At 47.4% G+C, this 25699-nt stretch overlaps 18 non-coding genes and 7 pseudogenes across 18 annotated transcripts; all 25 read left to right on the plus strand.

Annotated features, from left to right (window-relative positions):
* Positions 1-140: 140 nt before the first annotated feature.
* LOC135599503 (5S ribosomal RNA) lies at positions 141-259 on the plus strand. The gene has a single exon (XR_010481894.1). It is a non-coding gene; the product is annotated as a 5S ribosomal RNA (ribosomal RNA).
* Positions 260-8822: 8563 nt separating this feature from the next.
* On the plus strand, positions 8823-8941 carry LOC135600490 (5S ribosomal RNA). Its single transcript, XR_010482811.1, has one exon. It is a non-coding gene; the product is annotated as a 5S ribosomal RNA (ribosomal RNA).
* Positions 8942-9787: 846 nt separating this feature from the next.
* LOC135601064 (5S ribosomal RNA) lies at positions 9788-9906 on the plus strand. Its single transcript, XR_010483369.1, has one exon. It is a non-coding gene; the product is annotated as a 5S ribosomal RNA (ribosomal RNA).
* Positions 9907-10256: 350 nt separating this feature from the next.
* On the plus strand, positions 10257-10375 carry LOC135600678 (5S ribosomal RNA). Its single transcript, XR_010482994.1, has one exon. It is a non-coding gene; the product is annotated as a 5S ribosomal RNA (ribosomal RNA).
* Positions 10376-10725: 350 nt separating this feature from the next.
* On the plus strand, positions 10726-10844 carry LOC135600786 (5S ribosomal RNA). Its single transcript, XR_010483100.1, has one exon. It is a non-coding gene; the product is annotated as a 5S ribosomal RNA (ribosomal RNA).
* Positions 10845-11194: 350 nt separating this feature from the next.
* LOC135599697 (5S ribosomal RNA) lies at positions 11195-11313 on the plus strand. The gene has a single exon (XR_010482042.1). It is a non-coding gene; the product is annotated as a 5S ribosomal RNA (ribosomal RNA).
* A 350-nt stretch (positions 11314-11663) lies between these two features.
* On the plus strand, positions 11664-11782 carry LOC135601193 (5S ribosomal RNA). Its single transcript, XR_010483494.1, has one exon. It is a non-coding gene; the product is annotated as a 5S ribosomal RNA (ribosomal RNA).
* Positions 11783-12132: 350 nt separating this feature from the next.
* LOC135603517 (5S ribosomal RNA) lies at positions 12133-12251 on the plus strand (annotated as a pseudogene).
* Positions 12252-12601: 350 nt separating this feature from the next.
* Positions 12602-12720, plus strand: LOC135600680 (5S ribosomal RNA). The gene has a single exon (XR_010482996.1). It is a non-coding gene; the product is annotated as a 5S ribosomal RNA (ribosomal RNA).
* Positions 12721-13069: 349 nt separating this feature from the next.
* LOC135601001 (5S ribosomal RNA) lies at positions 13070-13188 on the plus strand. The gene has a single exon (XR_010483307.1). It is a non-coding gene; the product is annotated as a 5S ribosomal RNA (ribosomal RNA).
* A 350-nt stretch (positions 13189-13538) lies between these two features.
* On the plus strand, positions 13539-13657 carry LOC135600981 (5S ribosomal RNA). Its single transcript, XR_010483288.1, has one exon. It is a non-coding gene; the product is annotated as a 5S ribosomal RNA (ribosomal RNA).
* Positions 13658-14007: 350 nt separating this feature from the next.
* LOC135604448 (5S ribosomal RNA) lies at positions 14008-14126 on the plus strand (annotated as a pseudogene).
* Positions 14127-14476: 350 nt separating this feature from the next.
* Positions 14477-14595, plus strand: LOC135601653 (5S ribosomal RNA; annotated as a pseudogene).
* Positions 14596-14943: 348 nt separating this feature from the next.
* Positions 14944-15062, plus strand: LOC135600017 (5S ribosomal RNA). The gene has a single exon (XR_010482352.1). It is a non-coding gene; the product is annotated as a 5S ribosomal RNA (ribosomal RNA).
* A 350-nt stretch (positions 15063-15412) lies between these two features.
* Positions 15413-15531, plus strand: LOC135602448 (5S ribosomal RNA; annotated as a pseudogene).
* Positions 15532-15881: 350 nt separating this feature from the next.
* LOC135603882 (5S ribosomal RNA) lies at positions 15882-16000 on the plus strand (annotated as a pseudogene).
* Positions 16001-16350: 350 nt separating this feature from the next.
* On the plus strand, positions 16351-16469 carry LOC135599635 (5S ribosomal RNA). The gene has a single exon (XR_010481982.1). It is a non-coding gene; the product is annotated as a 5S ribosomal RNA (ribosomal RNA).
* A 5714-nt stretch (positions 16470-22183) lies between these two features.
* LOC135600630 (5S ribosomal RNA) lies at positions 22184-22302 on the plus strand. Its single transcript, XR_010482949.1, has one exon. It is a non-coding gene; the product is annotated as a 5S ribosomal RNA (ribosomal RNA).
* Positions 22303-22652: 350 nt separating this feature from the next.
* On the plus strand, positions 22653-22771 carry LOC135601605 (5S ribosomal RNA). The gene has a single exon (XR_010483895.1). It is a non-coding gene; the product is annotated as a 5S ribosomal RNA (ribosomal RNA).
* A 350-nt stretch (positions 22772-23121) lies between these two features.
* LOC135599782 (5S ribosomal RNA) lies at positions 23122-23240 on the plus strand. The gene has a single exon (XR_010482125.1). It is a non-coding gene; the product is annotated as a 5S ribosomal RNA (ribosomal RNA).
* Positions 23241-23590: 350 nt separating this feature from the next.
* LOC135600093 (5S ribosomal RNA) lies at positions 23591-23709 on the plus strand. Its single transcript, XR_010482425.1, has one exon. It is a non-coding gene; the product is annotated as a 5S ribosomal RNA (ribosomal RNA).
* Positions 23710-24059: 350 nt separating this feature from the next.
* On the plus strand, positions 24060-24178 carry LOC135602098 (5S ribosomal RNA; annotated as a pseudogene).
* A 350-nt stretch (positions 24179-24528) lies between these two features.
* On the plus strand, positions 24529-24647 carry LOC135601727 (5S ribosomal RNA; annotated as a pseudogene).
* Positions 24648-24997: 350 nt separating this feature from the next.
* On the plus strand, positions 24998-25116 carry LOC135599784 (5S ribosomal RNA). The gene has a single exon (XR_010482127.1). It is a non-coding gene; the product is annotated as a 5S ribosomal RNA (ribosomal RNA).
* Positions 25117-25466: 350 nt separating this feature from the next.
* Positions 25467-25585, plus strand: LOC135600094 (5S ribosomal RNA). Its single transcript, XR_010482426.1, has one exon. It is a non-coding gene; the product is annotated as a 5S ribosomal RNA (ribosomal RNA).
* The last annotated feature ends 114 nt before the right edge of the window (positions 25586-25699 follow it).

Consider the following 25699-nt stretch of genomic DNA (forward strand, 5'->3'; position numbering starts at 1 on the left):
CTAGGGCTCGGAGAGAGCTTGCAATAGGGATTTCGTGAACGTTCGAGAAAGCGCCGACGGTTTCGTGACGGGCAAGAGGCTCCGGACGTTGATACGCCGACTGCGACGTGCACATAGGCGAGGGACGAAGCACGCGAAACGGGTGCGATAATGCTAGCACTAAATCACCGGATCCCATCAAAACTCCGAAGTTAAGCGTGCTTGGGCCAGAGTAGTACTACGATGGGTGACCCCCTGGGAAGTCCTCGTGTTGCACTCCTTTTTGCATCCCCGGATACGAAACTGTTAGGACTCTAGCTTGGAGAGTCCTAATTGAGAGGGATATTCATGTAAAAATATTATGACTCTATCTAGGAGAGTCCTAATTGAGAGGGACATTCATGTAAAACTGTTAGGACTTTAGCTAGGAGAGTCCTAATTGAGAGGGACATTCTGTTAGGACTCTAGCTAGGAGAGTCCTAATTGAGAGGGACATTCTGTTAGGACTCTAATTGAGAGGGACATTCATGTAGGAGGTTTTTTCTTAGAGAAGAATTAGGAGTTGTAAGGGAATAGGAGTCTTGAGCAGGAGTCCTATTAGGAGTTGGTTAGAAGTAAGAGTCTTAAGTAGGAGTCCTATTAGGAGTTAGGGTTTAGAAGCCCTATAAATAGCCATGTATTCCTCCTCTTTTCTCAAGCAATAGATGAATCTTTTCTGCAGCCTTTGAGCAGCAACTTGGAGGGAGGAACCCCTATAGAGTTCCAAGGAGGCCGATCCCCTAAAGAGATCAACCCCAAGTTTAGAATCTGCAAGGGTTCTACCACCTGGTATCAGAGCAGCATTCTTGGCGTCTCGCTGCCCTTTCACAGCCATCCATCAACCCTCCATAACCATCCAAAGCAATTCCCACAATTGCTTAAAAGATCGTCACCGAATTCCGCCATCATCTCCACCACCACGGATCATCCTTTGATCTCCCCGTGAATTGCAACAGGTTCTGGTTTCCTACCTTACTGCTGCTGCAATTTAGTTATCCTTATTCGAAAATCCAAAAAAAAAAAAATCGTTCCTATATTGCTGCATAAACTTTTCGTCACAAAGTTTTCATCTTTACGACGAAAGATATATTGCAGAATTCCAGCCGCATAGCACCATCTGTTTGATCTTGCTACTGTGCTTTTTCTATCCAAATTTCTACGAAATTTTTATGACATCTTTGACACTTCTTAACAGTGGATTTCCCTTTGGTTTCATCAAAAAATTCTCAATATAAACTACTGATCTTTTATGTCCAATCTGCTGCACTTGAATTGCAGAATTCAAGCCGCATAGCACCATCTGTTTGATCTTGCTACTGTGCTTTTTCTATCCAAATTTCTACGAAATTTTTATGACATCTTTGACACTTCCTAACAGTAGATTTCCCTTTAGTTTCATCGAAAAATTCTCAATATAAACTACTGATCTTTTATGTCCATTCTGCTACACTTGAAAATCTATGCTGCAGAAAATTTCAACTGCATATCGTTGCCTTAACCCATCTATTTGCAATCTTTTTTGAATGAAATTTCTTATAGACTTCATATATCATTTTGGCTTCCATCTAAGATTTATCTACTAAGAAATTCATCTCTAAAAACGATTTTATGTTGCTGCAAATTTTCATCGTAACCCGCTGAAATTTTTCGACGATAATTCTGCAATTGCAACTTGCACCAATTTCTTTGCTGTTATACTGCCGAAATTTTCTTGATTAAATTAGATATCCTTGCTGTCATATAAACTGTGATTTTTCTATCAATTCCCTCCTCAATTCTCTTAAGTTTTTGGTGGAAATTACGTCGAGAAACCGTTGTTTCTTCGACGACAATTCTACTCTTACAAGACAGCACATACTTGCTGCAACTTCCACGGATTTCTGTCAAACCTTTGCTACCATCTACCATAGATCCAAAACTTTCATTCAGAGCCCTAAAACTCTACCAAACCACACCCTCAAACTGCACCCAAAACAGCCACAAAACAAGCCTAAACCGTAGCCTACATCCACCAATCCACCAACACTTTCGACCATCACTTCTCTCAACCTATACATGCCTTTAACCCAACAGCAAAAGAGAGATCTTAACATCATTGATTTGGGGCCATATACTATGGCATCTAAGGAGGCAATCAATGCTAAATTCGAAGCCTTGGAGGCGCGAATGGAGGATAAGATTCGGACGCTCTTTACCGAACTCAGATTGGGCCGACCACTAAGCCCGAAGAAATCATATCAAGGAGAGAGCTTTGCCCAATCACACCAAGCCCGAAGAGATGACTTCCAAGAGAGGGGAAGCTCTATGACCAACCCCAACTATCCATGCATGAGAGTGGACTTCCCTAGATGGGAAGAAGGAGACCCGATTGGTTGGATTTCGCACGCGGAGCGATATTTTCGGTACCACAAAACCGCGGATGTATCTATGGTGAAAATTGCAGCTATACATCTTGAAGGGGATGCTATTCAATGGTTTGACTGGTTTGAACATACTTATGGAGTCCTTTCATGGCGACAATTCAAAGAAGAACTGCTGATTCGCTTCAAACCAACCGATTATGAGAATATTGACAAACAACTAGCAAAGATCCAACAAACCTCCACCATTCAGGAGTACCAAACCAGGTTTGAAAGGTTATCTAATCAAAATCATGATTGGTCTCAAAAACAGCTATTGAGGACCTTCATTGAGGGTTTGAAGCCGGAGATCCGAGGAGAAGTTAAAGCGCGACAACCGTATACGCTTATGGCAGCCATCTCTTTCGCACGACATCAAGAGGAGCAATTGAACCATGAGGCTCGGAGGACTAGTGTCACGCCCCTAAAAATATCCATGATATTTAAAATTTTTCGTCACAACTAACCCAGGATCCAAACACACATTTGAGGTCACTAAGAAAACATTCAGATCAAAAATTTCACTTCTATAATCTACCAATTCATAACCCTGTGCAATTCATAAACATAACACACATCACTCGATAATTCATACAATTTGAACTCGACTCATCAAAATAAAAACCACAATATAAATCCACATATGGGGAAATCTATGCAGTCACCACAATCATCGATTTACCATGAGTTCATATCATTACACGAATTTAATTTAACATTCCAAAACCCTATACATGAGGGATCCTTTAACTTACACAAAATCCACAGGTTTAGATTGATAGTCACATTTCATCAGATGCAAGGTAGCTTATACACAACTACATATATGCTAACAAAAGTTCTGCCCAACGTCTTCTAAACTTTCCACTGCCTCAGCCCATTCTTAACATTTAAGCAAGCGATACGCTATCCTGAAAAATTTATCAACAAACGGGGTGAGCATAAAGAGCTCAGCAAGTGACTAACATATCCATAATCAAAATAGTACAATTTCCAAAGAGATACAGTTTCAAAACACAAAGCAGAATATACGATTTCGTAGACATAATATCCTTAGGAGCAGAATCACAATTGTCCTTTTAATCATATATATTTGGTACCTGACAGATGGGGCATAGAGTAATTGGAGCATATCAGAAACAAAGGAAACATATCGGAGCTTATCAATGGCATATAAAATGTTCCGAAACATATCAACAGCATATGGAACATTACGAAGCAAAATCAACAGTGAATGAAGCATTTCAGAGCATATCAAACTCATATGTCGTACAGAAGCTCAAACGTCGTCCTTGACGTTGCAATCATATCATACTTATCCAGAGCATGAACAGAAAGAACTCACCAAAACTCTGGATGTCATATCAAACATATAGAGGGTGTAGTGGGATCTCAGTCAGAATGTGATTCATTCATTTCTGAATGACCACCTGACAAAAGTCTCCCACGTCTGGGAGCTCCATCCACCCACGTCTAGGTGAAGTCAAAGGGGTCGGCAGAGCATCGCAGGCTCTAAGCAATATCCCACAAAGCGGGACCCCACAAAGCGGGCAAATAAGCGCATACCAGAATATCCCACAAAGCGGGACCCCACAAAGCGGGCAAATCAGCGCATACCCTTTACCATTTCTGGCAAAGGTCCAGACAATCCCACACACCAGAGTACAAGAAGGCAGTTTCAACAATAAGTAGCATATAACGGAAGCACACGCGGAACAACCAAACGTACATGTGCCTTTTCAAAAGCAATGTGATGCAAGGAACAAATCTCTCACAAAAGTATTCATTTTAGGAAAGAAATGAAAGCAAGAGTGTACAGGGATTCCAAGCAATCATAATCAACTCAATTCCAATAAGAAGATTAGGCGAATTCAAGTATCCAAAGGAAATGGAACAGAATACGCGAAATCGACCAAAGCTCGATTTCGGACAGAATTCCAGTGGCACATCAAACAAATATTTCAGAATAACAATTATGCTCCAATACCCACAAGAAGGCTATGGTCGAACCATATATCAATCTATATTCGGATGGAACAGATTTCATATGAAACAGGGCTCCCAACACAGAGTTACCTCTGATTTGGTAACACAAGGTCAAAATCACAATCACTGTTTTGCAGAATTTATAGGGTCGGATTCAACAGACGATAGGGTGGGCAATTGAACTCCAAAATTTTCAAACTATATGTCAAAAGAGAGAATTTCAAGTCTAGTTTCAAATAAAATCAGTTTGGTACAAATCAGAATTTTCAACAGGGAGTTATAGGCGTTTTAGTATCGAAAGGTCAGAAATCTTGAACTCTGTTTTACAGCGTCTATAGGCTCTTTTGAAACAAATTTTTGGGTAAGTATTCGGTGTCCAAAATCTACAAAATCGGTGTCAAAAGAAATACATATGAGTCTAATTTCAAACAAAAATAGTTCCTGCCTGAATTTTCATTCTGTATTAAAACTTATAGCCGAAACAGTGCTTAGGGGTCAGTTTACCGAAAAACTTTCAGAATCCATGGTTTTATGTCCAAAGAAAGACATATCAGTTTCTAAATAGAAATCTTCCAATTTATTTTGAATCAACATAAAAACAGAGTCTAATACTGCTGTAGGATGGGGTTAGAATACTTGCCTTTGGAAATTTTGACCCGAAATGACAAGATTAAAGCAAGAACCCTAAAAGCCCCAATTTTCTTTCTCTTCTTCCTCTTCTTCTTCTTCTTCTTCTTCTTCTTCTTCTTCTTTCTTTCTTTCTTTCCCTGATCACCCACGAGCTGCCTCCTCTGCTTCCTTAACAACGAAGGCAGAGAGGCTTAAGCGGTGGAATTTGTCATTTGGTGCATTTTGCAGTTTAGTCCTTGTTTTTATCATATTCACGATCAGGTCCTTAGGGTTTACATATAGGTCCTCAGATTCTTTCTTTTTTTTTTTTTTGAACATATCTCCCAAATCTTAAAAATAAGTTACCTCTGATTCATACTCTATTTCTTTTGTCAATTAAAATAGATGCTTACATTATCACCAAAAATTTATACGAACATTCGGAAATGAGGGGTGTTACAACTAGGGTCACTCCTCAACCAGTAATATTGAAGCCCTCAGCCCCCCCTACTGTCGACCAAGTCCCTGCACCAAAGAGGTTAACAGGAGAAGAGCTTCGGGAGCGATATGCGAAGGGGTTATGTTGGCATTGTGACGAGCCGTGGAGCCGTGAGCATCGCTGCAGTAAAGGAGGACTTCTTATGATTGAACCGATAGAAGAAGAGGTCATTGAATATCCAAAAGAGAGCTTTGAATATGAAGAAGAAGATGCAGAAGAAGAGCCACAACCGACCGAAGTTACGGTACATACACTAGCTAGCTACTCAAACCCGCAAACGATGAAAATTGGAGGCCTTCTCAAACAACAACCAATCACTGTTCTCATCGACACGGGCAGTACTACTAACTTCCTAAATAGTAAGCTTGCTGTTCGGATATCATTACCTATCGAGAATCGCTGCAGGTTTGATGTTAAGGTCGCCGACGGACGGATTTTGAATTGTGATCATAGGCGCTTGCAGGAGAAACTATTACTACAGGACCAAGAGATAATTGCAGATTTCTTCCTTCTCCCTCTTAACAATCATGAGGCCATGCTCAGAATTAAATGGTTGACGACATTAGGTGATATTTCCTGGAATTTTATGAAACTAATTATGAAATTTTACAGTAAGGAGAAACAGGTGACATTGCACGGGAAACGTGGGGGCGACATAACAACGATTTGCATACAACAAATGGAGAATGTTTTGCATAAAGCATGCAGCGGCTTTTTGGTACAACTTGAGCAGCAAACTAAGGGAGAGCTAACAGAATTTGAAGATCCAAATCAACTTCCTTTGCTTGCTGAATTTTCAAATATATTTGACGAACCGCACAACCTACCTCTTACCTATCGGCATGATCATTGTATAATGATTCTTCCAAGCAAATCTTCAGCAAATGCTCAGCCATATCAGTATCCACATCTCCAGAAGGATGAAATAGAAAGGATTATAAAAGAGATGCTCGAAACAGGAGTTATTCGGCCAAGTTGCAACCTCTACTCTTCGCCGGTGCTACTTGTATGCAAGAAGGACGGAACAAGGCGAATATGTGTTGATTACCGAGCTCTCAATGGCATAATCATCAAGGACAAATACTTTATTCCAATAGTAGATGAATTGCTAGATGAAAGGGAGCACAAATCTTTACAAAGCTGAACCTTTGATCCGGGTATCATCAAATACGAGCATGCGAAGAAGACATACGGAAAACCACCTTTTGAACACACAACAACCACAAATTTTTGCTTTCTTCAACAAAAGGTGGAATATCTTGGGCATATCATATCAAAGGAAGGTGTGGCAGTGGACCCCTTCAAAATTGGAGCAATGCAAAACTGGCCGACCTCGAGAAACATAAAATTGCTACATGGCTTTCTGGGTTTAACAGGCTACTACCGCAAGTTCGTGAAAAACTATGGAAAGATCAGTGCACCACTTACTTCCTTACTAGAAAAAAATGTCTTCCAATGGTTGGACAGAGCCTCCGCTACCTTCGACAAATTTAAGGCAGCCATGACGACGACGCCGGTGCTAACACTACCAGATTTCAACCGACCCTTCATTATTGAGGTCGACACATCTGGAGTCAGAATTGGAGCCATTCTCATGCAAGATGGTCGACCACTCGCATACACTAGCAAGGCATTATCTCCCTCCGATCAAAATATGTCAACATATGATAAGGAGATGCTCGCCATTGTGCGCGCAGCAACGAGGTGGAGATTGTACTTGATCAGGCGATACTTTCAAATCAAGACCGACCATAAAAGCCTAAAATATCTCTTGGAACAGAAGATATCTTCCCCTGAGCAGCAAAAATGGGTAACAAAACTTCTTGGATTTGATTTTGAAATAACTTACAAAAAGGGGAAAGAGAATGTTCTTGTAGATGCGCTTTCGCAGCTACTCGAGCAAGTTGAAGTTTCGACCGTTTCACTTCCGACCAGCGACTTCCTTGAGGATATTAAGATGGAATGGCAAGAAGATTCAGATACTAGTAAGATTATAAAAAAATTGGAGGAAGCATCAAGCCCCATGGCTCATTACAATTGGGACTCAAAAGAATTACACTATAAGGGACGCATTGTGCTTGTGACAAATTCTACTTGCATCTTCAATAGCAGATTTTGGACAAAGTTATTCTATATGCAGGGTACTAAATTGAAAAGGAGTACGACATATCACCCACAAACCAACAGCCAACCGGAAGTTTTAAACAGGTGCTTGGAGACAGCCCAAAGCCACCCACCAAATATGACTACCCAACGAGAACTCCAGACCCAGCCAAGTGCCATTATTGACCGACGGATCATGACTCGACGACGACGACCCACTAATGAAGTGCTAATACAGTGGGCGAACCTACCAAAAGAAGATGCCACTTGGGAGAACTATGACGACTTGAAGATCAAATTCCCAGAATTCATGAATCATCAGCCTCGAGGACAAGGCTGATTTGAAGAGGGCGGGTCTGTTAGGACTCTAGCTTGGAGAGTCCTAATTGAGAGGGACATTCATGTAAAAATATTATGACTCTATCTAGGAGAGTCCTAATTGAGAGGGACATTCATGTAAAACTGTTAGGACTTTAGCTAGGAGAGTCCTAATTGAGAGGGACATTCTGTTAGGACTCTAGCTAGGAGAGTCCTAATTGAGAGGGACATTCTGTTAGGACTCCAATTGAGAGGGACATTCATGTAGGAGGTTTTTTCTTAGAGAAGAATTAGGAGTTGTAAGGGAATATGAGTCTTGAGCAGGAGTCCTATTAGGAGTTGGTTAGAAGTAAGAGTCTTAAGTAGGAGTCCTATTAGGAGTTAGGGTTTAGAAGCCCTATAAATAGCCATGTATTCCTCCTCTTTTCTCAAGCAATAGATGAATCTTTTCTGCAGCCTTTGAGCAGCAACTTGGAGGGAGGAACCCCTATAGAGTTCCAAGGAGGCCGATCCCCTAAAGAGATCAACCCCAAGTTTAGAATCTGCAAGGGTTCTATCAGAAACATCTCCCGTAGAGCTCTGAGATGATTGTTTTGGGGCTCGAAAATTGCCGTGACCGCTACGCTGTCAGTATCGAGGGGCTCGGAGAGAGCTTTACGGATTGGGGTCGCAACAGCGATTCCGAGATCGTTCTAGAAAGTGCCGATGGTTTCGGCACTCGCTTGCCGTGAACGATACGTAGTCGTCGGGCTAGGGCTCGGAGAGAGCTTGCAATAGGGATTTCGTGAACGTTCGAGAAAGCGCCGACGGTTTCGTGACGGGCAAGAGGCTCCGGACGTTGATACGCCGACCGCGACGTGCACATAGGCGAGGGACGAAGCACGCGAAACGGGTGCGATAATGCCAGCACTAAATCACCGGATCCCATCGAAACTCCGAAGTTAAGCTTGCTTGGGCTAGAGTAGTACTAGGATGGGTGACCCCCTAGGAAGTCCTCGTGTTGCACTCCTTTTTGAATCCCGGGATTCGAAACATCTCCCGTAGAGCTTCGAGACGATTGTTTTGGGGCTGGAAATTTGCTGTGACCGCTACGCAGTCAGTATCGAGGGGCTCCGAGAGAGCTTTCCGGATTGGGGTCGCAATAGCGATTCCGAGATCGTTCTAGAAAGTGCCGATGGTTTCGGCACGCGCTTGCCGTGACCGATACGCAGTCGTCGGGCTAGGGCTCGGAGAGAGCTTGTAATAGGGATTTCGTGAACGTTCGAGAAAGCGACGACGGTTTCGTGACGGGCAAGAGGCTCCGGACGTTGATACGCTGACTGCGACGTGCACATAGGCGAGGGACGAATGTTAGGACTCTAGCTTGGAGAGTCCTAATTGAGAGAGACATTCATGTAAAAATGTTAGGACTCTAGCTATGAGAGTCCTAATTGAGAGGGACATTCATGTATAAATGTTAGGACTCTAGCTAGGAGAGTCCTAATTGAGAGGGACATTCTGTTAGGACTCTAGCTAGGAGAGTCCTAATTGTGAGGGGCATTCATGTAGGAGGTTTTTTCTTAGAGAAGAATTAGGAGTTGTAAGGGAATAGGAGTCTTGAGTAGGAGTCCTATTAGGAGTTGGTTAGAAGTAAAAGTCTTAAGTAGGAGTCCTATTAGGAGTTAGGGTTTAGAAGCCCTATAAATAGCCATGTATTCCTTCTCTTTTGATAAGCAATAGATGAATCTGTTCTGCAGCCTTTGAGCAGCAACTTGGAGGGAGGAACCCCTATAGAGTTCCAAGGAGGCCGATCCCCTAAAGAGATCAACCCCAAGTTTAGAATCTGCAAGGGTTCTAACAACGAAGCACGCGAAACGGGTACGATAATGCCAGCACTAAATCACCGGATCCCATCAAAACTCCGAAGTTAAGCATGCCTGGGCCAGAGTAGTACTATGATGGGTGACCCCCTGGGAAGTCCTCGTGTTGCACTCCTTTTTGCATCCCGGGATACGAAACATCTCCCGTAGAGCTCCGAGATGATTGTTTTGGGGCTCGAAAATTGCCGTGACCGATACGCTGTCAGTATCGAGGGGCTCGGAGAGAGCTTTACGGATTGGGGTCGCAATAGCGATTCCGAGATCGTTCTAGAAAGTGCCGATGGTTTCGGCACGCGCTTGCCGTGACCGATACGCAGTCGTCGGGCTAGGGCTCGGAGAGAGCTTGCAATAGGGATTTCGTGAACGTTCGAGAAAGCGCCGACGGTTTCGTGACGGGCAAGAGGCTCCGGAAGTTGATACGCCGACCGCGACGTGCACATAAGCGAGGGACGAAGCACGCGAAACGGGTGCGATAATGCCAGCACTAAATCACCGGATCCCATCAAAACACCGAAGTTAAGTGTGCTTGGGCCAGAGTAGTACTACGATGGGTGACCCCTTGGGAAGTCCTCGTGTTGCACTCCTTTTTGCATCCCGGGATTCGAAACATCTCCCGTAGAGCTCCGAGACGATTGTTTTGGGGCTGGAAATTTGCTGTGATCGCTACGCAGTCAGTATCGAGGGGCTCGGAGAGAGCTTTCCGGACTGGGGTCGCAATAGCGATTCCGAGATCGTTCTATAAAGTGCCGATGGTTTCGGCACACGCTTGCCGTGACCGGTACATAGTCGTCGGGCTAGGGCTTGGAGAGAGCTTGCAATAGGGATTTCGTGAACGTTCGAGAAAGCGCCGACGGTTTCGTGACGGGCAAGAGGCTCCGGACGTTGATACGCCGACCGCGACGTGCACATAGGCGAGGGACGAAGCACGCGAAACAGGTGCGATAATGCCAGCACTAAATCACCGGATCCCATCAAAACTCCGAAGTTAAGCGTGCTTGGGACAGAGTAGTACTATGATGGGTGACCCCCTGGGAAGTCCTCGTGTTGCACTCCTTTTTGCATCCCGGGATTCGAAACATCTCCCGTAGAGCTCCGAGACGATTGTGTTGGGGCTGGAAATTTGCTGTGACCGCTACGCAGTCAGTATCGAGGGGCTCGGAGAGAACTTTCCGAATTGGGGTCGCAATAGCGATTCCGAGATCTTTCTAGAAAGTGCCGATGGTTTCGGCACGCGCTTTCCGTGACCGATACGCAGTCGTCGGGCTAGGGCTCGGAGAGAGCTTGCAATAGGGATTTCGTGAACGTTCGAGAAAGCGCCGACGGTTTCGTGACGGGCAAGAGGCTCCGGACGTTGATACGCCGACCGCGATGTGCACATAGGCGAGGGACGAAGCACGCAAAACGGGTGCGATAATGCCAGCACTAAATCACCGGATCCCATCAAAACTCCGAAGTTAAGCGTGCTTGGGCCGGAGTAGTACTACGATGGTTGACCCCCTGGGAAGTCCTCGTGTTGCACTCCTTTTTGCATCCCGGGATACGAAACATCTCCAGTAGAGCTCCGAGATGATTGTTTTGGGGCTCGAAATTTGTTGTGACCGCTACACTGTCAGTATCGAGGGGCTCGGAGAGAGCTTTCCGGACTGGGGTCGCAATAGCGATTCCGAGATCGTTCTATAAAGTGCCGATGGTTTTGGCACGCGTTTACCGTGACCGGTACGCAGTCGTCGGGCTAGGGCTCGGAGAGAGCTTGCAATAGGGATTTCGTGAACGTTCGAGAAAGCGCCGACGGTTTTGTGACGGGCAAGAGGCTCCGAACGTTGATACGCCGACCGCGACGTGCACATAGGCGAGGGACGAAGCACGCAAAACGGGTGCGATAATGCCAGCACTAAATCACCGGATCCCATCAAAACTCCGAAGTTTAGCGTGCTTGGGCCAGAGTAGTACTACGATGGATGACCCCCTGGGAAGTCCTCGTGTTGCACTCGTTTTTGCATCCTGGGATACGAAACATCTCCCGTAGAGCTCCGAGACGATTGTTTTGGGGCCGGAAATTTGCTATGACCGCTACGCAGTCAGTATCGAGGGGCTCGGAGAGAGCTTTCCGGACTGGGGTCGCAATAGCGATTCCAAGATCGTTCTATAAAGTGCCGATGGTTTCGGCACGCGCTTGCCGTGACCGATACGCAGTCGTCGGGCTAGGGATCGGAGAGAGCTTGCAATAGGGATTTCGTGAACGTTCGAGAAAGCGACGATGGTTTCATGACGGGCAAGAGGCTCCGGACGTTGATGCGCCGACCGCGACGTGCACAAAGGCGATGGACGAAGCTCGCGAAACGGGTGCGATAATGGCAGCACTAAATCACCGGATCCCATCAAAACACCGAAGTTTAGCGTGCTTGGGCCAGAGTAGTACTACTATGGGTGACCCCCTGGGAAGTCCTCGTGTTGCACTCCTTTTTGCATCCCCAGATACGAAACATCTCCCGTAGAGCTCTGAGATGATTGTTTTGGGGCTCGAAAATTGCCGTGACCGCTACGCTGTCAGTATCGAGGGGCCCGGAGAGAGCTTTACAGATTGGGGTCGCAATAGCGATTCCGAGATCGTTCTAGAAAGTGCCGATGGTTTCGGCACTCGCTTGCCGTGACCGATACGCAGTCGTCGGGCTAGGGCTCGGAGAGAGCTTGCAATAGGGATTTCGTGAACGTTCGAGAAAGCGCCGACGGTTTCGTGACGGGCAAGAGGCTCTGGAAGTTGATACGCCGACCGCGACGTGCACATAAGCGAGGGACGAAGCACGCGAAACGGGTGCGATAATGCCAGCACTAAATCACCGGATCCCATCAAAACACCGAAGTTAAGTGTGCTTGGGCCAGAGTAGTACTACGATGGGTGACCCCTTGGGAAGTCCTCGTGTTGCACTCCTTTTTGCATCCCGGGATACGAAACATCTCCCGTAGAGCTCCGAGACGATTGTTTTGGGGCTGGAAATTTGCTGTGATCGCTACGCAGGCAGTATCGAGGGGCTCGGAGAGAGCTTCCGGACTGGGGTCGCAATAGCGATTCCGAGATCGTTCTATAAAGTGCCGATGGTTTCGGCACGCGCTTGCCGTGACCGGTACGCAGTCGTCGGGCTAGGGCTCGGTGAGAGCTTGCAATAGGGATTTCGTGAACGTTCGAGAAAGCGTCGACGGTTTCGTGACGGGCAAGTGGCTCCGGATGTTGATACGCCGACCGCGACGTGCACATAGGCGAGGGACGAAGCACGCGAAACAGGTGCGATAATGCTAGCACTAAATCACCGGATCCCATCAAATCTCCGAAGTTAAGCGTGCTTGGGCCAGAGTAGTACTATGATGGGTGACCCCCGGGGAAGTCCTCGTGTTGCACTCCTTTTTGCATCCCTAGATTCGAAACATCTCCCGTAGAGCTCCGAGACGATTGTGTTGTGGCTGAAAATTTGCTGTGACCGCTACGCAGTCAGTATTGAGGGGCTCGGAGAGAGCTTTCCGGATTGGGGTCGCAATAGCGATTCCGAGATAGTTCTAGAAAGTGCCGATGGTTTCGGCACGCGCTTTCCGTGACCGATACGCAGTCGTCGGGCTAGGGCTCGAAGAGAGCTTGCAATAGGGATTTCGTGAACGTTCGAGAAAGCGCCGACGGTTTCGTGACGGGCAAGAGGGTCTGGACGTTGATACGCCGACCGCGACGTGCACATAGGCGAGGGACGAAGCACGCGAAACGGGTGCGATAATGCCAGCACTAAATCACCGGATCCCATCAAAACTCCGAAGTTAAGCGTGCTTGCGCCAGAGTAGTACTACGATGGTTGACCCCCTGGGAAGTCCTCGTGTTGCACTCCTTTTTGCATCCCGGGATACGAAACATCTCCCGTAGAGCTCCGAGATGATTGTTTTGGGGCTCGAAATTTGTCGTGACCACTACGCTGTTCGTATCGAGGGGCTCGGAGAGAGCTTTCCGGATTGGGGTCGCAATAGCGATTCCGAGATCGTTCTAGAAAGTGCCGATGGTTTCGGCACGCGCTTGCCGTGACCGATACGCAGTCGTCGGGCTAGGGCTCGGAGAGAGGTTGCAATAGGGATTTCGTGAACGTTCGAGAAAGCGCCGACGGTTTTGTGACGGGGAAGAGGCTCCGGACGTTGATACGCCGACCGCGACGTGCACATAGGCGAGGGACGAAGCACGCGAAACAGGTGCGATAATGCCAGCACTAAATCACCGGATCCCATCAAAATAACGAAGTTAAGCATGCTTGGGCCAGAGTAGTACTACGATGGGTGACCCCCTTGGAAGTCCTCGTGTTGCACTCCTTTTTGCATCCCGGGATTCGAAACATGTCCCGTAGAGCTCCGAGACGATTGTTTTGGGGCTGGAAATTTGCTGTGACCGCTATGCTGTCAGTATCGAGGGGCTCGGAGAGAGCTTTCCGGATTGGGGTCGCAATAGCGATTCCGAGATCGTTCTAGAAAGTGCCGATGGTTTCGGCACGCGCTTGCCGAGACCGATACACAATCGTCGGGCTAGGGCTCGGAGAGAGCTTGCAATAGGGATTTCGTGAACGTTCGAGAAAGCGCCGACGGTTTCGTGACAGACAAGAGGATCCGGACGTTGATACGCCGATCGCGATGTGCACATAGGCGAGGGACGAAGCACGCAAAACGGGTGCGATAATGCCAGCACTAAATCACCGGATCCCATCAAAACACCGAAGTTTAGCGTGCTTGGGCCAGAGTAGTACTACGATGGGTGACCCCTTGGGAAGTCCTCGTGTTGCACTCCTTTTTGCATCCCAGGATACGAAACATCTCCCGTAGAGCTCCGAGACGTTTGTTTTGGGGCTGGAAATTTGCTGTGACCGCTACGCTGTCAGTATCGAGGGGCTCGAAGAGAGCTTTCCGGATTGGGGTCGCAATAGCGATTCCGAGATCGTTCTAGAAAGTGCCGATGGTTTCGGCACGCGCTTGCCGTGATCGATACGCAGTCGTCGGGGTAGGGCTCGGAGAGAGCTTGCAATAGGGATTTCGTGAATGTTCGAGAAAGCCGACGGTTTTGTGACGGGCAAGAGGCTCCGGACGTTGATACGCCGACCGCGACGTGCACATAGGCGAGGGACGAAGCACGCGAAACGGGTGCGATAATGGCAGCACTAAATCACCGGATCCCATCAAAACTCCGAAGTTAAGCGTGCTTGGGCCAGAGTAGTACTACGATGGGTGACCCCCTGGGAAGTCCTCGTGTTGCACTCCTTTTTGCATCCCGGGATACGAAACATCTCCCGTAGAGCTCCAAGTCGTTTGTTTTGGGGCTGGAAATTTGCTGTGACCGCTACGCAGTTAGTATCGAGGGGCTCGGAGAGAGCTTTCCGGATTGGGGTCGCAATAGCGATTCCGAGATCGTTCTAGAAAGTGCCGATGGTTTCGGCACGCGCTTGCTGTGACCGATACGCAATCGTCGGGCTAGGGCTCGGAGAGAGCTTGCAATAGGGATTTCGTGAACGTTCGAGAAAGCGCCGACTATTTCGTGACGGGCAAGAGGCTCCGGACGTTGATGCGCTGACCACGACGTGCACATAGGCGAGGGACGAAGTTCGCGTAACGGGTGCGATAATGGCAGCACTAAATCACCGGATCCCATCAAAACACCGAAGTTAAGCGTGCTTGGGCCAGAGTAGTACTACTATGGGTGACCCCTTGGGAAGTCCTCGTGTTGCACTCCTTTTTGCATCCCGGGATATGAAACATCTCCCGTAGAGCTCCGAGACGTTTGTTTTGGGGCTGGAAATTTGCTTTGACCGCTACGCAGTCAGTATCGAGGGGCTCAAAGAGAGCTTTCCGGATTGGGGTCGCAATAGCGATTCCGAGATCGTTCTATAAAGTGCCGATGGTTTCGGCACGCGCTTGCCGTGACCGATACACAGTCGTCGGGCTAGGGCTTGGAGAGAGCTTGCAATAGGGATTTCGTGAACGTTCGAGAAAGCGACGACGGTTTCGTGAAGGGCAAGAGGCTCCGGACGTTGATGCGCCGATCGCGACGTGCACATAGGCGAGGGACGAAGCTCGCGAAACGGGTGCGATAATGGCAGCACTAAATCACCGGATCCCATCAAAACACCGAAGTTTAGCGTGCTTGGGCCAGAGTAGTGCTACGATGGGTGACCCCCTGGGAAGTCCTCGTGTTGCACTCCTTTTTTCATCCCGGGATACGAAACATCTCCCGTAGAGCTCCGAGACGATTGTTTTGGGGCTGGAAATTTGCTGTGACCGCTACGCAGTCAGTATCTTGGGGCTCGGAGAGAGCTTTCCGGATTGGGGTCGCAATAGCGATTCCGAGATCGTACTAGAGAGTGCCGATGGTTTCGGCACGCGCTTGCCGTGACTGATACGCAGTCGTCGGGCTAGGGATCGGAGAGAGCTTGCAATAGGGATTTCGTGAACGTTCGAGAAAGCACCGTCGGTTTCGTGACGGGCAAGAGGCTCCGGACGTTGATACGCCGACCGCGACGTGCACATAGGCGAGGGACGAACCACGCAAAACGGGTGCGATAATGCCAGCACTAAATCACCGGATCCCATCAAAACTCCGAAGTTAAGCGTGCTTGGGCCAGAGTAGTACTACGATGGGTGACCCCCTAGGAAGTCCTCGTGTTGCACTCTGTTAGAACCCTTGCAGATTCTAAACTTGGGGTTGATCTCTTTAGGGGATCGGCCTCCTTGGAACTCTATAGGGGTTCCTCCCTCCAAGTTGCTGCTCAAAGGCTGCAGAAAAGATTCATCTATTGCTTGAGAAAAGAGGAGGAATACATAGCTATTTATAGGGTTTCTAAACCCTAACTCCTAATAGGACTCCTACTCAAGAGTCCTACTCAATTAAGACTCCTAATAGGACTCCTACTCAAGAGTCCTACTCAATTAAGACTCCTAATAGGACTCCTACTCAAGAGTCCTACTCAATTAAGACTCCTACTCAAGACTCCTAATAGGACTCCTACTCAAGACTCTTATTCCCTTACAACTCCTGATTCTTCTCTAAGAAAAAACCTCCTACATGAATGTCCCTCTCAATTAGGACTCTCCTAGCTAGAGTCCTAACAGAATGTCACTCTCAATTAGGACTCTCCTAGCTAAAGTTCTAATAGTTTTACATGAATGTCCCTCTCAATTAGGACTCTCCTAGCTAGAGTCCTAACAAACCCGCCCTCTTCAAATCAGCCTTGTCCTCGAGGCTGACGATTCATGAATTTTGGGAATTTGATCTTCAAGTCATCATAGTTCTCCAAAGTGGCATCTTCTGTTAGTAGGTTTGCCCACTGTATTAGCAATTCAGTAGTGGATCGTCGTCGTCGAGTCATAATCCGTCGATCAATAATGGCACTTGGCTGAGTCTGAAGTCCTCCTTGGGTAGTCATATTTGGTGGGTGGCTTTGGGCTATCTCCAAGCACCTATTTACAACTTCTGTCTGGCCGTCGGTTTGTGAGTGATGCCATTCCATCTTAATATCGTCAAGGAAGTCGCTGGTCGGAAGTGAAATGGCCAAAACTTCAGCTTGCTCGGGTAGCTGCGAAAGCGCATCTGCAAGAACATTCTCTTTCCCCTTTTTGTAAGTTATTTCATAATCAAATCCAAGAAGTTTTGTTACCCAGTTTTGCTGCTCAGGGGATGATATCTTTCGTTCTAAAAAGTACTTGAGGCTTTTATGGTCGGTTTTAATTTGAAATCGTCGACCAATCAAGTAGGGTCTCCACCTCGTTGCTGCGCGCACAATAGCGAGCATCTCCTTATCATATGTTGACTTATTTTGATGGGAGGGAGATAATGCCTTGCTAGTGTATGCGAGTGGTCGACCATCTTGCATGAGAATTGCTCCAATTCCGACTCCAGATGCGTCGGCCTCAATAATGAAGGGTCGGTTGAAATCTGGTAGTGTTAGCACCGGCGTCGTCGTCATGGCTGCCTTAAGTTTGTCGAAGGCAGCAGAGGCTCTGTCCAACCATTGGAAGACTTCTTTTTTCAGAAAGGAAGTAAGTGGTGCACTGATCTCTCCATAGTTTTTTACGAACTTGCAGTAGTAGCCTGTTAAACCCAGAAAGCCATGTAGCAATTTTATGTTCCTCGGGGTCAGCCAGTTTTGCATTGCTCCAATTTTGAAGGGGTCTAGTGCCACACCTTCCTCTGATATGATATGCCCAAGATATTCTTCCTTTTGAAGAAAGCAAAAATTCATAGTGGTTGTTGTGTGTTCAAAAGGTGGTTTTCGGTATGTCTTCTTCGCATACTCGTATTTGATGATACCCGGATCGAAGGTCCAGCTTTGTGAAGATTTGTGCTCCCTTTCATCTAGCAATTCATCTACTATTGGAATAGGGTATTTATCCTTGATGGTAATGCCATTGAGAGCTCGGTAATCAATGCATATTCGCCATGTTCCGTCCTTCTTGTGTACAAGTAGCACTAGTGAAGAGTAGGGGCTGCAACTTGGCCGAATAACTCCTGTTTCGAGCATCTGTTTTATAATCCTTTCTATTTCATCCTTCTGGAGATGTGGATACTGATATGGCTGAGTATTTGCTGGAGATTTGCTTGGAAGAATCATTAAACAATGATCATGCCGATGGGTAAGAGGTAGATTGCACGGTTCCATAAATATATCTGAAAATTCAGCAAGCAAAGGAAGTAGGTTTGAATCGTTAAATTCTATTAGCTCTCCCTTTGTTTGCTGCTCAAGTTGTACCAAGAATCCGCTGCATGCTTTATGCAAAACCTTCTCCATTTGTTGTGTGCAAATCATCATTACGTCGCCCCCACGTTTCCCGTGCAATATCACATGTTTCTCTTTACTGCAAAATTTCATAATTAGTTGCATAAAATTCCAAGAAACATCACCTAATGTTGTCAACCATTTAATTCTGAGCATGGTCTCATGATCATCAAGAGAGAGAAGGAAGAAATCTTCAATTATCTCTTGGTCCTGCAGCAATAGTTTCTCCTGCGGGCGCCTACGATCACACTTCAAAATCCGTCCGTTGGCGACCTTAACGACAAACCTGCTGCAATTCTCAATAGATAAGTTCATATGGACAGCAACCTTACTGTTTATGAAGTTACTAGTACTGCCCGTGTCGATGAGAACAGTGATCGGTTGTTGTTTGAGAAGGCCTCCAACTTTCATCGTTTGCGGGTTTGAGTAGCCGGCTAGTGTATGTACCGTAACTTCGGTTGGTTGTGGCTCTTCTTCTGCATCTTCTTCTTCATGTTCAAGGCTCTCTTCTAGATGTTCAATGACCTCTTCTTTTATTGGTTCAATCATAAGAAGTCCCCCTTTACTACAGCGATGCTCATGGCTCCACGGCTCGTCGCAATGCCAACATAACCCCTTCGCAGATCGCTCCTGAAGCTCTTCTCTTGTCAACCTTTTTGGTGCAGGGACTCGATCAATAATAGGGGGGGCTAAGGGCTTTAGTATTGCTGGTTGAGGAGCGACCCTAATCCTTCGAGCTTCATGGTTCAATTGCTCCTCTTGATGTCGTGCGAAAGAGATGGCTGCCATAAGCGTGTACGGTTGTCGCGCTTTAACTTCTCCTCGGATCTCTGGCTTCAAGCCCTCAATGAAGGTCCTCAATAGCTGTTTTTGAGACCAATCACGAGTTTGATTAGATAACCTTTCAAACCTGGTTTGGTACTCCCAAATGGTGGAGGTTTGTCGGATCTTTGCTAGTTGTCCATCAATATTCTCGTAATCGGTTGGTCTGAAGCGGATCAGCAGTCCTTCTTTGAATTGTTGCCACGAAAGGACTTCATATGTATGTTCAAACCAGTCAAACCATTGTATGGCATCCCCTTCAAGATGTATAGCAGCAATTTTCACCATAGATGCATCCGCGGTTTTGTGGTACCGAAAATATCGCTCCGCACGCGAGATCCAACCAATCGGGTCTCCTTCTTCCCATCTAGGGAAGTCCACTCTCATGCATGGATAGTTGGGGTTGGTCATAGAGCTTCCCCTCTCTTGGAAGTCATATCTTCGGGCTTGGTGCGATTGGGCAAAGCTCTCTCCTTGATATGATTTCTTCAGGCTTAGTGGTCGGCCCAATCTGAGTTCGGTAAAGAGCGTCCGAATCTTATCCTCCATTCGTGCTTCCAAGGCTTCGAATTTAGCATTGATTGCCTCCTTAGATGTCATAGTATATGCCTCCAAATCTGTGATGTTAAGATCTCTCTTTTGTTGTTGGGTTAAAGGCATGTATAGGTTGAGAGAAGTGATGGTCGAAAGGGTTGGTGGATTGGTGGATGTAGGCTGCGGTTTAGGCTTGTTTTGTTGTTGTTTTGGGTGCAGTTTGAGGGTGTGGTTTGGTAGAGTTTTAGGGCTATGGATGAAAGATTTGGATCTGTGGTAGATGGTAGCAAAGGTTTGATAGAAATCAGTGGAAGTTTGCTGCAGAATTGTATTGTCTTGTAAGAGCAGAATTGTCGTTGAAGAAACAGCGGTTTCTCGACGTAATTTCCACCAAAAACTTAAGAGAATTGAGGAGGGAATTGATAGCAAAATCACAGTTTATATGACAGCAAGGATATCTAATTTAATCAAGAAAATTTCGGCAGTATAACAGCAAAGAAATTGGTGCAAGTTGGAATTGCAGAATTATCGTCGAAAAATTTCAGCGGGTTACGATGAAAATTTGCAGCAACATAAAATCGTTTTTAGAGATGAATTTCTTAATAGATCAATCTTAGATGGAAGCCAAGATGATATATGAAGTCTATAAGAAATTTCATTCAAAAAAGATTGCAAATAGATGGGTTAAGGCAACGATATGTAGTTGAAATTTTCTGCAGCATAGATTTTCAAGTGTAGCAGATTGGACATAAAAGATCAGTAGTTTATATTGAGAATTTTTCGATGAAACCAAAGGGAAATCTACTGTTAGGAAGTGTCAAAGATGTCATAAAAATTTCGTAGAAAATTGGATAGAAAAAGCACAGTAGCAAGATCAAACAGATGGTGCTATGCAGCTTGAATTCTGCAATTCAAGTGCAGCAGATTGGACATAAAAGATCAGTAGTTTATATTGAGAATTTTTTGATGAAACCAAAGGAAAATCCACTGTTAAGAAGTGTCAAAGATGTCATAAAAATTTCATAGAAATTTGGATAGAAAAAGCACAGTAGCAAGATCAAACAGATGGTGATATGCGGCTGGAATTCTGCAATATATCTTTCGTCGTAGAGATGAAAACTTTGTGACGAAAAGTTTATGCAGCAATATAGGAACGATTTTTTTTTTTTTTTTTTTTTTTGGATTTTCGAATAAGGATAACTAAATTGCAGCAGCAGTAAGGTAGGAAACCAGAACCTGTTGCAATTCACGGGGAGATCAAAGGATGATCCGTGGTGGTGGAGATGATGGCGGAATTCGGTGACGATCTTTTAAGCAATTGTGGGAATTGCTTTGGATGGTTGTGGAGGGTTGATGGATGGCTGTGAAAGGGCAGCGAGACGCCAAGAACGCTGCTCTGATACCAGGTGTTAGAACCCTTGCAGATTCTAAACTTGGGGTTGATCTCTTTAGGGGATCGGCCTCCTTGGAACTCTATAGGGGTTCCTCCCTCCAAGTTGCTGCTCAAAGGCTGCAGAAAAGATTCATCTATTGCTTGAGAAAAGAGGAGGAATACATAGCTATTTATAGGGTTTCTAAACCCTAACTCCTAATAGGACTCCTACTCAAGAGTCCTACTCAATTAAGACTCCTAATAGGACTCCTACTCAAGAGTCCTACTCAATTAAGACTCCTACTCAAGACTCCTAATAGGACTCCTACTCAAGACTCTTATTCCCTTACAACTCCTGATTCTTCTCTAAGAAAAAACCTCCTACATGAATGTCCCTCTCAATTAGGACTCTCCTAGCTAGAGTCCTAACAGAATGTCACTCTCAATTAGGACTCTCCTAGCTAAAGTTCTAATAGTTTTACATGAATGTCCCTCTCAATTAGGACTCTCCTAGCTAGAGTCCTAACACACTCCTTTTTGCATCCCGGGATTCGAAACATCTCCCGTAGAGCTCCGAGACGATTGTTTTGGGGCCGGAAATTTGCTGTGACCGCTACGCAGTCAGTATCGAGGGGCTCGGAGAGAGCTTTCCGGATTGGGGTCGCAATAGCGATTCCGAGATCGTTCTAGAAAGTGCCGATGGTTTCGGCACGCGCTTGCCGTGACCGATACGGAGTCATCGGGCTAGGGCTCGGAGAGAGCTTGCAATAGGGATTTCGTGAACGTTCAAGAAAGCGCCGACGGTTTTGTGACCTGCAAGAGGCTCCGGACGTTGATACGCCGACCGCGACGTGCACATAGGCGAGGGACGAAGCACACGAAACGGGTGCGATAATGGCAGCACTAAATCACCGGATCCCATCAAAACTCCGAAGTTAAGCGTGCGTGGGCCAGAGTAGTACTACGATGGGTGACCCCCTGGGAAGTCCTCGTGTTGCACTCCTTTTTGCATCCCGGGATACGAAACATCTCCCGTAGAGCTGCGAGACGATTGTTTTGGGGCTGGAAATTTGCTGTGACCACTACGCAGTTAGTATCGAGGGTCTTGGAGAGAGCTTTCCGGATTGGGGTCGCAATAGCGATTCCGAGATCGTTCTAGAAAGTGCCGATGGTTTCGGCACGCGCTTGCCATGACCGATACGCAGTCGTCGGGCTAGGGCTCGGAGAGAGCTTGCAATAGGGATTTCGTGAACGTTCGAGAAAGCGTCGACGATTTCGAGATGGGCAAGAGGCTCCGGACGTTGATGCGTTGACCGCGACGTGCACATAGGCGAGGGACGAAGTTCGCGAAACGGGTGCGATAATGGCAGCACTAAATCACCGAATCCCATCAAAACTCCGAAGTTAAGCGTGCTTGGGCCAGAGTAGTACTACGATGGGTGACCCCTTGGGAAGTCCTCGTGTTGCACTCCTTTTTGCATCCCGGGATACGAAACATCTCCCGTAGAGCTCCGAGACGATTGTTTTGGGGCTGGAAATTTGCTGTGACCGCTACGCAGTCAGAATCGAGGGGCTCGGAGAGAGCTTTCCGGACAGGGGTCGCAATAGCAATTCCGAGATCGTGCTATAAAGTGCCGATCGTTTCGGCACGCGCTTGCCGTGACCGATACGCAGTCGTCGGGCTAGGGCTCGGAGAGAGCTTGCAATAGGGATTTCGTGAACATTCGAGAAAGCGCCGACATTTTCGTGACGGGCAAGAGGCTCCGGACGTTGATACGTCGACCGCGACGTGCACATAGGCGAGTGACGAAGCACGCGAAACCGGTGCGATAATGCCAGCACTAAATCACCGGATCCCATCAAAACTCCGAAGTTAAGCGTGCTTGGGCCAGAGTAGTACTACGATGGGTGACCCCCTGGGAAGTCCTCGTGTTGCACTCCTTTTTGCATCCCGGGATACGAAACATATCCCGTAGAGCTCCGAGACGTTTGTTTTGGGGCTGGAAATTTGCTGTGACTGCTACGCAGTCAGTATCGAGGGGCTCGGAGAGAGCTTTCCGGATTGGGGTCGCAATAGCGATTCCGAGATCGTTCTAGAAATTGCCGATGGTTTCGGCACGCGCTTGCCGTGACCGATACGCAGTCGTCGGGCTAGGGCTCGGAGAGAGTTTGCAATAGGGATTTCGTGAACGTTCGAGAAAGCGCCGACGATTTCGTGACGGGCAAGAGGCTCCGGACGTTGATGCGCTGACCGCGACGTGCATATAGGCGAGGGACGAAGCTCGCGAAACGGGTGCGATAATGACAGCACTAAATCACCGGATCCCATCAAAACTCCGAAGTTAAGCGTGCTTGGGCCAGAGTAGTACTACGATGGGTGACCCCCTGGGAAGTCCTCGTGTTGCACTCCTTTTTGCATCCCGGGATACGAAACATCTCCCGTAGAGCTCCGAGACGTTTGTTTTGGGGCTGGAAATTTGCTTTGACCACTACGCAGTCTGTATCGAGGGGCTCAAAGAGAGCTTTCCGGATTGGGGTCGCAATAGCGATTCCTAGATCGTTCTAGAAAGTGCCGATGGTTTCGGCACGCGCTTGCCGTGACCGATACGCAGTCGTCGGGCTAGGGCTTGGAGAGAGCTTGCAATAGGGATTTCGTGAACGTTAGAGAAAGCGACGACGGTTTCGCGAAGGGCAAGAGGCTCCGGACGTTGATGCGCCGACTGCAACGTGCACATAGGCGAGGGACGAAGCTCGCGAAACGGGTGCGATAATGGCAGCACTAAATCACCGGATCCCATCAAAACACCGAAGTTAAGCGTGCTTGGGCCAGAGTAGTACTACGATGGGTGACCCCTTGGGAGGTCCTCGTGTTGCACTCCTTTTTGCATCTCGGGATACGAAACATCTCCCGTAGAGCTCCGAGACGTTTGTTTTGGGGCTGGAAATTTGCTTTGACTGCTACGCAGTCAGTATCGAGGGGCTCGGAGAGAGCTTTCCGGATTGGGGTCGCAATAGCGATTCTGAGATCGTTCTAGAAATTGCCGATGGTTTCGGCACGCGCTTGCCGTGACCGATACGCAGTCGTCGGGCAAGGGCTCGGAGAGAGCTTGCAATAGGGATTTCATGAACGTTCGAGAAAGCGACGACGGTTTCGTGACGGGCAAGAGGCTCTGGACGTTGATGCGCCGACCGCGACGTGCACATAGGTGAGGGACGAAACACGCAAAACGGGTTCGATAATGCCAGCACTAAATCACCGGATCCCATCAAAACACCGAAGTTAAGCGTGCTTGGGCCAGAGTAGTACTACGATGGGTGACCCCCTGGGAAGTCCTCGTGTTGCACTCCTTTTGGCAACCCGGGATACGAAACATCTCCCGTAGTGCTTCGACACGATTGTTTTGGGGCTGGAAATTTGCTGTGACCGCTACGCAGTCAGTATCGAGGGGCTTGGAGAGAGCTTTCCGGACAGGGGTCGCAATAGCAATTCCGAGATAGTTCTATAAAGTGCCGATGGTTTCGGCACGCGCTTGCCGTGACCGATACGCAGTCGTCGGGCTAGGGCTCGGAGAGAGCTTGCAATAGGGATTTCGTGAACGTTCGAGAAAGCGCCGACATTTTCGTGACGGGCAAGAGGCTCCGGACGTTGATACGTCGACCGCGACGTGCACATAGGCGAGTGACGAAGCACGCGAAACCGGTGCGATAATGCCAGCACTAAATCACCGGATCCCATCAAAACTCCGAAGTTAAGCGTGCTTGGGCCAGAGTAGTACTACGATGGGTGACCCCCTGGGAAGTCCTCGTGTTGCACTCCTTTTTGCATCCCGGGATACGAAACATATCCCGTAGAGCTCCGAGACGTTTGTTTTGGGGCTGGAAATTTGCTGTGACTGCTACGCAGTCAGTATCGAGGGGCTCGGAGAGAGCTTTCCGGATTGGGGTCGCAATAGCGATTCCGAGATCGTTCTAGAAATTGCCGATGGTTTCGGCACGCGCTTGCCGTGACCGATACGCAGTCGTCGGGCTAGGGCTCGGAGAGAGTTTGCAATAGGGATTTCGTGAACGTTCGAGAAAGCGCCGACGATTTCGTGACGGGCAAGAGGCTCCGGACGTTGATGCGCTGACCGCGACGTGCATATAGGCGAGGGACGAAGCTCGCGAAACGGGTGCGATAATGACAGCACTAAATCACCGGATCCCATCAAAACTCCGAAGTTAAGCGTGCTTGGGCCAGAGTAGTACTACGATGGGTGACCCCCTGGGAAGTCCTCGTGTTGCACTCCTTTTTGCATCCCGGGATACGAAACATCTCCCGTAGAGCTCCGAGACGTTTGTTTTGGGGCTGGAAATTTGCTTTGACCACTACGCAGTCTGTATCGAGGGGCTCAAAGAGAGCT

This window comes from Musa acuminata, chromosome BXJ2-1 (genome assembly GCF_036884655.1).
Source record: "Musa acuminata AAA Group cultivar baxijiao chromosome BXJ2-1, Cavendish_Baxijiao_AAA, whole genome shotgun sequence".
Lineage (NCBI taxonomy): Eukaryota > Viridiplantae > Streptophyta > Magnoliopsida > Zingiberales > Musaceae > Musa > Musa acuminata.